A 12177-nucleotide genomic window follows, 5' to 3' on the forward strand; every position below is an offset into this window, starting at 1 on the left:
ACACACACACACACACACACACACACACACACAGAACACCCTAGAGGACAGAGGACAGGCTAGCATAAGAAAGCCACCACAATCAGTCTTTGCTGTTAAGCAAGCACGTTCCATGGAAGTTTCTTCATCAGGCTGAGTGGAAGAATCAACATGCGTGCCTAAGTGATCAGGAAACCAGCCCTGGACATTCTCAGAAACCCCTGGATCATCTGAGGAGTGGTGTTAGATCTGAGCTTTTTTGATGCAGCAGAGAGTGCTGTTACACCAACAGGCACATGGATATGTCCAGTGCAAAAAGCAGAGTGGGCGCTTAAGGTGGTGAGTAGAGGTAAAGAAGACATGGAAGACGTGTACCTCTTTCACCAGCAGCTACAAGAGAGAATGAGAGGGTACCAGATTCTTTTCTGCTATTTGTGTGTTTGTTTGAGTACTGGGGGTTGAGCCCATAGCTTTCACACTGAATGACATCCTTAATGTTTTATTTTGAGGCAGGATTTCATGAAGTTGCTAAATCATCCACGCTGAGCTTGAATTTGACATCCTCCTGCCTCGGCCTCCCAGAGTGCTGGGATTTCAGGTTTGTGCCACCACACTTGGCTCAGATATTTTCAAATTTTAACCATGAAGAGACCATTTCCTGCAACCAGGCCTGGACAGAGGTGCTGTATGTCATATCATTAAAGATGAAACATATGAGATAAGTAGCAGTTCTGTCACCCTCTAACCTTGATTTAACTGTAATGGGCAGAATTTGGCCACTTGAGAGAGGGTCTCTTCACTAGGATGAATATCTTATCTAAAGTTTCTTGATTTCTGGAATTCCTAGATACCTTAAGCCTTTTAGCCAAAGTTTGGGGAATAGCTCACCCATCTCCATTTATCTCAAAACAACTATAGGCCTCTTGCCACGTCTAGGAACAAGGCACTTAAAGGAGCCACCCTCTGCAGGATCTTGGATAGCACTCTGCTTCTGCATGGGGGAAAGGATAAGTACTGACACAGAGGAAAAAAAAATAAAGATAGGTAGAAAAGAGACAAGGGGAATCAGAATTTTGCAATTGTGCTGTGGTGGCTTAATGAGTGGGCAACTTGTAACACCCAGCTGAACTGGATCAGCATGGTCCTGGCTGTGGAAGGCCCACCTGAGGGTTGTTGCCAACAGCATAAAAAGAGAACTGGAGGGGAAGATGGTGCGCTGTTGATTCTCTTGGAGAGCCAGTTTGTCACTCTGGCTTTCCTGATACGAACTTGGCTGTTCTCATCATTGGAGAAGCTTGGATCCTGCTGTTACTGAGGTCAGTTGTGAGTCTCGAGATTCCCTGCTGGGGAACTCTGATCTTACCTTGAGTTTTGCTTTCTGGCTCCAGTACAGATCCCTCAGCCTGCTGGCATGGATCCTTCAGCCTGCTGGCACAGACTTTCTAGCGTCTACCATGGGCTTTCTGCCTTCCCAGTAAAGATCCTTGATACAGACTTGCATGAGACAGTGTCATGCAATGGCTCTAGGCCTCTAGGTCTCCAGTTGGACTCCAAAGAACGCTGCCATGGGCTCTACATCTTCAGCTGGACTCCAGAGAACATTGCTGTGGGATCCAGGCTCTCAGCCAGATTCTTTGGTTGTCTAGTGTGTGGACTGATCTCCCTTACTCTTTGCATTTGATTCTGGGTGAATATTATAAAATAATCCTATAAATTAAGTGTTCTGTATTAAATATATTCTCTTGCAAACCTTGACTACCACATGTGCTTTTTGGAAAAAAACAAAAAACCAAAAAAAAAACATACAAAAAACCCCAAAAAACATACCAAGCCTTGTACCACATGCCTGTAATCCCAGCTTTGGGAGGCTGGGGCAGGAGGATTACCATGAGTTTGAGGCCAGTCTGAACTACATAGCAAGACTCTGCCTCAAAAAAACCAAAAAGAGGGTCGGGGAGATGGCTCAGTGGAATAAGTGCTTCCCTGGCAAGCACAAAGAAGTTCAATCCCCAGTTCTGAAAAAAAAAAAAAAAAATCCTAAGGGTCATAAATACACAATAAGTCTGTAAATTGGGCTTTGGGCCTTTGCTTTTCACCTTCAGCTACACTTCCTCTTACAGTCTTCTACCTACAAGAACAGCTATGTTGTTAGTGGTAGCATTTTCCAACTTCAAACACATGCACATGGTTTGCATTCTGAGATAGCCAGATGGGCAATTCAAAGACAACATGAATATACATCCTAGGTCAAATACCTTGAAGACATCCCCAGGTCCCATGAATACACCCAGCAATAGATCTCTCTTGGGCCTATATTCTGGGGGTATTGTCTACCCACTGCAGGGTGGGGGAGATTTTCGTGGGTGAGGTCTTCAGGCTAAAGAATGGCCTGAGATGTAGCTTGGTGGTAGGAGCACTTTCCTTGTGCACTCAAGGCCTTGAGTTCAATCCCCAGTTCCACCAAAGAAAAAAAGAATGCATGTGTGCAAGACACCAGCAACAACAGCAGGTAGCACAGAGCAGAGCACAAGAGCTCAAGAGCCACCGGCATCTTTACTGTATAATTCTCATACAGGTTGTTATCTCATATTTACATTCTTACATAGTGCCCCAACCGGCACCTGCAGTTTTACCAGTGCTGTCATGGCTACATAACCGTATACCGCTGTGCACTTCGACTAGACAGCAGGTCATGTCCTCATGTGTTCTTGACACCCCTCAGCTTTGAAGCTGTCTGAGTGGCTCCTCACAGATATACTTTTTTTGTATCAAGGATTGAACTGAGGATCTTACACTTGCCAGGCAAACCCTTATGCCCCTGAGATATTTCCCCAGCCCTCACAGGTACACTTTAAATTTCTGCCCAATAAATTCTATTATGCCTTTCTAGTCCTAAAACGTGTTTCATGGTGGATATCAGTAAACCTGCAATTGTGATTCTGAGAGTAGGGTGGGTCTAAATTTTTTATCTCCATGGGAAACTCTTTGAGCTCTGTCCAGTGACAGAATGGTTAAGCACAGGGCCCAAGACCTGAAAATGTGACACCCTCTCCTCATTAACTCCACTCCCAAATGTTTATTTGTCCAAATATCCAAATAATGAGTGTGTATGGATCCTTCAAAAGGATCTTTGTTTCACTGTACACAGCAAGTGTTCTCCATGACTGAGGTCTGAGGTGGTGAATGTTTTATAACTTGTAGAAAATTGATTTTTATGTCATATTTTGCTGGGGTTTTTTTGCTTTGTTTTGTTTTGGTCCTGGGGATTGAACTCAAGACTTTGTGTTGCCAGGCAGGTGCTTAAGCCACTGAGTTATTTCCTGGCTCTGTTATATTTTCCTTTACATTTTTTTGTTCAATTTTTGGGGAGGAGAGATAAAAAATAACTTCTCAAAGATGACTTTCTGTTACCTCTAAGAATCTTTTTATTTCCTCCTTTCTTGAGGTGTTTCATTCAGTTGTTTTCAATAGTTCTTGCCCTTTTGTGAAAAGTTTTTGAAGCTATCACTTATTTTCCAACACATACTTTGGTTGCTTCCACCAATTTTAGTATGACATATTCTTATCATTGGCTTTTGGGTCCTGAAGAAACTCCTTGCAGATTCTCCGTGTCCTGAACAAAGAATTGGAGGCACACAGGAAACGCAGTGACGTTTACACTTGCTGAAGCTAGAAAAGACTGTGTTCTCACACTATGCTTTCCAGAGTGAGGGCAGCCAAGAAGAGGCACCCACCGGCCCCAGGGAATAATAGCCTAGCTGCCCTAGCCGCCCTTGTGTAAATGAGGTGCTTGGGACAGCTGCCCCATCTGAAACTCACTTGGCCCGCTGTCTGAGTTAAGCTGTCCATGGAAGGCCCGGTTGGCTTCATGCCAAGTGTAAATGAAGACCTGAAGGTGGCCCTTTCCTGATTGGTCCCACCAGGTTCAGGAACAGCCTGGTCATCACAGATTCCGTGTTCTGAAAATGTGCATGGGTCTCCATGACTGATAGATCATACCCACATGTCCGGCTCCTAATCTACTTCATTTTCATTTTCATGAATTTTCTAAATAATGTGTAATCTTCCATTTAATTATTTAATCCAAAAGGGCTTTAAAAGGATGTGTTCAGTTTTCTAAAAGATCAAGATTTTCTTTTTTTTTTTTTTTTTGGTTTGGTTTTGAATTTTTTTGAGATAGGGTCTCACTATGCAGTTCAGGCTGACCTTGAACTCACTGTGTGGCCCAAGCTGGCCTCCAACTCACAACACCCTCCTGTTCCGGCCTTTCAAGTGCCAGAATTACAGGTGTGCACCACTGTGACCAGCAAGATATATTCTGTGACCACGCAGGAAGAGCAGCCAGAACAGGACACTGCTCCTCTCTCAGAATGAAAGGAGAGCAGAAACACGATGTCTGTGTTGAAGAAATGCAGAATTTCATCCAACACTTCTCTTGATTGCCAGGGTGCTGACCAAAGATGACATAGGGCACCCGGAAATAGGAGATGTCACTGTCCAGCTCATGGAGGTACAATGCTAACAGAGGCAAGGGAGGTCCTAGAGTACAGTGCCATCAGAGGCAAGTACAACAGGGTCTGATGGTGCTGGTAGCACCCTGTCCAAAGAAACAGGACACAGACAGTCTGCAGTGGGTACTTACTATGTGCTGGTGTGTGGCACTATGTGGAGGGCCACCTGAGACGCTGTCCTTGAAAGAAGAGCAATTATCTCCATTTGGCTGAGCCCGACTCTATTTTGTTGCATTGCTATATACAGAGCTCGCTAGGACTTTTCCTTAGCCCTTCAACTGGCTTTAAGCAGTGCATATTGATCTAGCCAAGGTGCTGGTGGTAGTCTTTGAAGGCAGCACATGTTTCCCTGGTAACCTCCACCTGCTGCTCTTTATTCTTTTTTCTTTTTTTGGCAGAACCAGGGATTGAACTCAGGCCCTTGCACTTGCCAGGTAAATGCTTACTCTACTGAGCCATCTCCCCGGCCCAAAAGTTTCTTTTCTTTTCTTTTTTCTTTTTTTTTTTTTTTTGGCAGAACCAGGGATTGAACTCAGGCCCTTGTGCTTGTCAGGCAAATGTTTATTCTACTGAGCCATCTCCCTGGCCCTCCTACTGCTCTTTAACATGAGCCAGGTGGAGACAGGAGTAAGAGCCAGTGCTCCACACTGTTGGCTGGGATGGAGCCTGGAGATTGAGGCTATGACTTCCAGGGGCTTGAAAGATTACACATCTGATCTGAAGCACAGGACCCCAAAACATTAGATACTATCTCAATAGTGTAATGCAAATTATTCTTTCTGCATATCCTTCTCTCTGCACATGGCAGAGGTAAACACAGACCTCCTCCCTAGCCCAACTCATATCACTCACCTACTTCCTGCCACTCTCAATCACTCATCCTGGAGCCACTCCTGTCTTCATAAATGAATAAAAGCTGGGTTTGGTTTTGTGTAAGGGCCTTTGTTCCAGTTAGCGATTTTCATGGCTAGACTTAGGACCCCTTGGCTCCCCATAATTATAAATATGCTTTAGTGTCTTTATTCTCATCATAGGTTATACTGGAAGTGGTAGATTGGAATTAACTTGATGGGATTCCAATAACTAATCCTTGGGACTACACATATAAACTTCTTGGGCTGAGACAAGGACCAGGAAGGGTTTCCTACTGAACTGCTGCAGCTTTCTTCCTGGTGACAGATAATATCATAGACTCATTCCTTACTTGGCAGGGAAAGGCCTGCTAGTATCAGAAGCCAGGCATAGGTTTGGATGCTGTCAATGATGCTCTCCTTCTGGAAGCCGATCTCTACCACCTGCTAGAGCCAGGAAGATGGCTCAGTAGAATAAACACTTGCCTGGCAAGCGCAAGGGCCTGAATTCAATCCCTGGTTCCGCCAAAAAAAAAAAAAAAAGCATAGAGTCTACCGCCTGCTGAAGTTCCACTACCAGGAGTAGCCCTCGTACCTGAACCTGCCTGAGCTCTTTCTGCAGACAACTGTCAGACAGGTCAGGCAGGCTCTAGATGTCATCACAGCACCCACCCTCCCACCCCCGCCCCAGGACCATGTGGGTCTCAGCAAATACACTGAATGGAGGTACAAATCTATTGTCAGGTGCAAGACAGCTTTCTGCTCCTTCCACCTTCCTGTTGCTGCTGTCACGTACATGGCTGGATTTAACATGGAGAAGGAGCACAGCAACGCCAGGAGGATCCTGATGGAGATGGGCGAGTTCTCCCAGATCCAGGATGATTTCCTAGACCTCTTTGGGGACCCCAGTGTGATAGGAAAGATTGGCACCAACATCCAGGACAAGAAATGCAGCTAGCTGGGGGCTCAGTGTCTGCAGCAGGACCCTCTGGAGCAGCACCAAATCTTGCAGGAGAATTAAGAGCAGAAAGATAGGGAGAAGGCAGCCAGGGTGCAGGCACTGTAAGAGCAGCTGGATCTGTCGGCTGCGATCTACCACCACCTCATGAGCCTCAGCCAGCAACACTGTGCCGCCCCCCAGCCATCTTCCTGCTGCTGGCAAACAAGCTCTGCAGGCAGAAAAAGTGACCTGGAGACCACAAGGCCAGGGAGGAAGGGAGCGGCTCAATAAATTGTTGTGCAACCCTAAAAAAAAAAAAAAGGACAGATTGTGTTTGTTTACTAGCTGATTGTTCCTTTTTTTTTTTTTAGTAGTACTGGGCATTAAATCCAAGGTCTTTGCAGTGAGCTATATCCCAAGCCCATTGATTGACTGACTGATTGATTGATTGATATGTTGATTTGAGAAAGGGTCTTGCTACATCACTAGGTTGCCCAGTTTGGGCTGGAAATGGCAATCCTCCTGCCTCAGCTTCCCACAGTGCTGGGATTACAAGGGTGTACCACTAGACCTGCTTAGAGAGTATTTTTTTTTTTTAGAATAATTTTCAAAACAGCCTTTTCAGATAATTGTGAATATTTTTCTTTGATGCTACACCAAAACTTCCAAGTAATAGTTTGTTAAAAGTGAGTTGCTATGAGGAACCTGAAACCCAACAGTGAACTTCCTGTATTCTGCTCCTATAAAATCCATTAACCTAATTTGCACTTGAGTGGATCTTTTATCTATGTATACTTTTGTAATATCATGACTGGAAATGCTAATTCATTGGAGGTGTGAATTCACAGTACTGAATGTGAGTTGCCTAGAATTCTATGTTTGCTGAAAAACTCAAAATTTATTCTTAGTAACAAATAGTATTGATTAAAAAAAAAAAAAGAGAACAACAAATAGTACTGATTGTTTCCTTTGAAGTGATAGACTCACCTGGTTCACTCTCAGGATGTCTACCAAACTCATGAGTCTAAATAACCATCATTTGTCCATCAATCCTTCTTGCAGTAATAATAAGGTTACTGTGGAAAAGCTCACAAGTCAAACAACCGCACAGGCACCTTCACCCAGGACAGTCACTATCAAAACCTGCAGGACAGCGTGCCATTGCGGCCCGCCCCCGGGCGCTGAGACCGTGCCGGAGACTGGGCGTGGCGGCGCCCACCTGTAATCCCAGAGTTTGGGAGGCTGAAAACAGAAGGATCACAAGGAGTCCAGTCTGTGCAGTGAGACCTTGTGGACCCTGTACTAAATACGTTTAAAAAACTAAACAAAAAACAAAAAACAAAAAACCCTACAGGAAAGGACACGGCAGAGCTGCTGCGGGTACACTTGTGTTTCCTCACAGGCAGATCCCTCAGATGGCTTGGAGAGGGGAGCTCAGGCTCACTGGTGTTGTTCTAGAGCTTCACTAGGAGTGTGTGATGTCAAAAAAATATGATGGGGTTGTTATGGGTTCTCAACATAGAAACCAGATCTGAGTCCAAATTAAAATTTAAATATGAGCCTTTTATTACCGGGCCCGGGACCGCTTGACCATACGCACGCAGGAGCGGACAAACAGCGAGGGGACCTTAGAAGTACAGAGGTTTTAAAGATAGAAACCACATCCTGTTTGGCACACAGATTTGTCATTTAACATAGAACAGTACCTGTAGGGACAGCGTGACCATTACTCAGCATACATTCTTTCTGGGACCTTGGGCACAGCCTCCTGGCTTTGTTGTCCCCTTTAGTTTTCCCTTTGGTGGCGTTTTATTTATTTATGTATTTATTTATTTTGGCAGAACCGGGGATTGAACTCAGACCCTTGCTCTTGCCAGGCAAGTACTTATTCTACTGAGCCATCTCTCTGGCCCCCTGGTGGCATTTTAAACATAAGAGAATGCAAACCTAGCATTGTCTAATTCTTGTTTAAGGTACACCTGTGTACAGTGGTCTTGATTACCACAGCAACACTTTTTAGTTGGTTTTGTATAGTTAGAAATATTTTGACCTTTACTTTGATTTATTTTGTAAGCCTATTCTGCTCTCAGTCTATTGATGATTTATCAACAGTACACCTAGCCTTCTTGTGGTCTCACAAGGAAGCAGGGTCACAGAAAGTTGAGCAAAGTAATTTTTTACATTTAGTTTTACATTAACTCATTACATTACTTTTACATTAACCCTTTACAGGGTAGGAGTCTGGTGAGATAGCTCAGCAGTCTAAAGTGCCTGCTTAGGCAAGCTTGGGGACTGTGGTTCAATCCCCAGCACCATATGCCCTACTAGCCCCACTCTCAAAAAGAAAAACACATGACAGGCCTGGAGGAGTAGATCAGCAGCAGGGCCCTGGCCTAATATGTGCATGTGATGCCTTGGATTTGATCTACACACACACACACACACACACACACACACACACACAGAGAGAGATAAAATGATATGACAACTACTTTGGAGCTGTGGCATGATTTGAGCATGGGCTCCAGTAGTTTTTCTCATCACTGCCTTTGCAGGGAATCGGTAAAAATGTCAATACAGTGAAGAAAAGGTTAGTATCATTGTTGGAAGGAAATATTTTCCTCTTTTAGTTTAGGCCCAAGTGGCTGGAGACTATAAATTAACGGACAGATTAGCAAGAGAAAAGAGAGAAAGCAGATGGGGACACCCTAAAACAAAGGCTTCCTGATAGGTTTATCTACCAATTTAGGAGAATGCAGGACAGAAAGAACATCTTTTTTTGTTTGTTTGTTTGTTTGTTTTTTAAAGAGCTTCTACCAGAAAACAAATGGGCTTTTAGGAGAGCAAATGAAAGGTATGATGGTGTGTATTATGCCTGGGTGGAACTTAAGGCCACTTCACTCCATGGAGGCACATCTTTCCTTGGAGAAGGCTTCCTTTGCATCTACTAGAGCTCAATTGCCTCCTGGTAGAGCACTCTTTATGTCATTCTGATTGAACCCAGTAGGTCCCATCATCTTTTCTTCCTCTTAGGAAAAAAACTGTGGCTTAGTGGAAGCCCTGAATAGATGTTGTGGACCTGAGAATGCATGCATGGTTTAAGAACCTCTGCTTTATGTCCTTTTTTTTTTTTTTTTCTTTTGTCAACGTTGTTTATTTCTTTTTTGTGTGTGCTTTGTTTTTTGAGAGTTTCACTATGTAGTCCAGGCTGGCCTCCATCTTGTGGTGATCCTCCTGTCTGAGTCTACCAAGTCCTGACGTTAAATGTGTACTACCACACACAACTTAATACGGTTTTTTTCTTTCTTTTTTTTTTTTTTTTGTGTGTGGAACTGGGGATTGAACTCAGGCTTTTGCGCTTGCCAGGGAAGCACTTATTCTACTGAGCCATCTCCCTGACCCCAATATGGTTTGTTTCTTAAAGAGATACACTGACTTGTCAACAACTTCTGACATTGCCGGGCTACAGACAACCCACTACTACTATGGACTCGTGGACTATATTTGATTATATCGCTGAATTCGCACACCTACAATATTTAAATGACAATAGAATACCCATCTCTGACAAAACGAAACAAAAAAGGGGATATAGATGAAGGACCATTTTGTATCTGTATATTCAGAATAGTTAGGATGGACATACAGCTATATTCTCTTAATTCAATGAATAAAAAGATTCATTCTAATAGTGTTTGCTGACAGGATATTATGTCTGCATCTTGTGCAATGAATAACCACTATGAAGACAACAATATGCAATCTATTAATTATTGAAACTGTCCTAATCGGTTTTGAAACTGTCTCATTACTATTTGTTTTTCAATAAAGTTATTAACCCCCCCCCCCAAAAAAAAAGAGATACATTGACTTCCCACTATTGTGATTGTGAGTTTATATTTCTCTCATTTTGCTCTCTTGGAGCTGTGTTATTAGGGGCCTAAGGATTCAGAGAATTTCACACCACCTTCACGGGTCCTAGCTTCATCACCATGCAGTTGCCCCATTAGTGTGTGTTGGCCTATGCACGCAGTCCCAGCTATTCAGGAGGTGGAGATGGGAAGATACTTGATTTCAGATGGGCCAGGAAGATGGCTCAGTGGGATAAGTGCTTCCCTGGCAAGCACAAGGGCCTGAGTTCAATCCCCGGTTCCACAAAAAAAAAAAAAAAAGGATACTTGAGCTTGGGCTTCACGCATCAAGATCAGCTTGGGCAATAGAACAAGACTTTGTTTTGTTTTTGCGGAACTGGGGATTGAATTCAGACCTTTGGGCTTGCCAGGGAAGCACTTATTCTACTGAGCCATCTCCCTGGCCCTGTTTTTTTTGGGTTTTTTTTTTTTTTTTTTTTTGAGACTGGGTCTTGCTAGGTAGTTCAGGCTGGTTTTGAACTCACTACGTAACCCAAGTTGGCTTCAAATTCACAGCCTTGAATTCATGGCTTCCTACCTCAGGTTACCAAATGCTAAGATTGTAGGTATAAGCTACCGTGGCTAACCGCAGGACAATTTTAAACTTGATTTTCTGATTTCCTATCCTTGTTCTCTGACAGGTTTTTATATACTCTAGGTACAAATTGTTTATTTGATATATGTTCTTCAAATATTTCCCTTACTCTGTTGTCTTTTTGTTCTTTGTTATGGCTCTCATTTCTAGATTTTTGTTTTGTTTTGTTTATATACATGGTCTTGCTACGTAGTTCATGCTGGTCTTGAACTCACTATGTAGCCCAGGCTGGCAATCCTCCTGCCTCAGCCTCACAAGTGCTGCGATAATAAGCATGCACTACCACTCCAAGCCTGTTCTTTCAGTCAACGTTTTTAAATTTTGATGAAACACATTTATCAATTTATTATTTTATAGATTACAATTTTGGTACCATATTTAAGAAATTCTTGTCTAGTATCCTATGATGAATGTGATCATTAGGTGTACCTGAAATGCACCAATAAAATTAATTTTTAAAAAAGCTTAAACAGTAAAAATGCATGGCCAAGAACAATGAGTAGGTGTGTTTGAAGTAAGGGGGAGTGTTGGCAGCATTCTGAGGTGGATCAACGTCAATATGCCTTTTACTGCAATTAAGTTTTGGGGTTTTTTTTTTCCTGTATTTTAGGGAAGGGTCTACAGGGTGTTCAGAGTCTCACTACTAGGTCAGACTCAACGTGATTCTCCTATTTACAGCCTCCCAAGAGCTGGCATTACAGGCTGGCACCACCCCCCTCAATTGCTGTCTCAGCGCGCCCCAGGGGCAGTATGGAATCCCACCCCTGCGCCTGCTTGCAGGCACTTTAATCCACTGAGCTAGTGTGTCCACATCCATCTTTTTCAACAAGAAAGAAAGAAGAGAGAAAGAAAGAAAAAGAAAGAAAGGAAAGAAAGGAAAGAAAGAAGAAAGAAAGAAGAAAGAAGAAAGAAGAAAGAAAGAAAAGAAAGAAAGAAAAGAAAGAAAGAAAGAAAGAAAGAAAGAAAGAAAGAAAGAAAGAAGAAAGAAAGAAAAAAGAAATCTTTGTCTAAACTCAGAATAAAAATAAAGGGCAAAGTAAAAGATGGACAATAGGAGTAAGGAGCTAGATCTCTCTCCAAGGGAAGGAGGAGGCAGCCATGAAGGGAGGAAGGGATAAAAAGAAGGAACTCGGACTCATCGCACACACAGACCAACTCCACTGAAGGAATGTAAATGTCACATCTGCACACATATACTGCTAATAAAGAGAAATCTTGTTTTTTAATCTTTTAAACCAAAGTGTGTATTTTGAGCAATCACTGAAATTCTCAAGATATGCTAGCTCTGCCACAGCTACTGCCTGGCTGTAGGTGCTGCCCCTGCCCGGCCTCCACCCTGCCTGGCCTCCACCCTGCCCGGCCTCCACACCTGTCCGGCCTCCACCCTGCC

The 12177-nt window shown here is 43.3% G+C and overlaps 1 pseudogene; it reads left to right on the forward strand.

The window, feature by feature from the left end:
* LOC101574798 overlaps window positions 1-6529 on the forward strand; it is a 33694-nt pseudogene extending 27165 nt beyond the window's left edge.
* The last annotated feature ends 5648 nt before the right edge of the window (window positions 6530-12177 follow it).

Source organism: Octodon degus, unplaced genomic scaffold (genome assembly GCF_000260255.1).
Source record: "Octodon degus isolate 3935 unplaced genomic scaffold, OctDeg1.0 scaffold00078, whole genome shotgun sequence".
NCBI classification, from domain to species: domain Eukaryota; kingdom Metazoa; phylum Chordata; class Mammalia; order Rodentia; family Octodontidae; genus Octodon; species Octodon degus.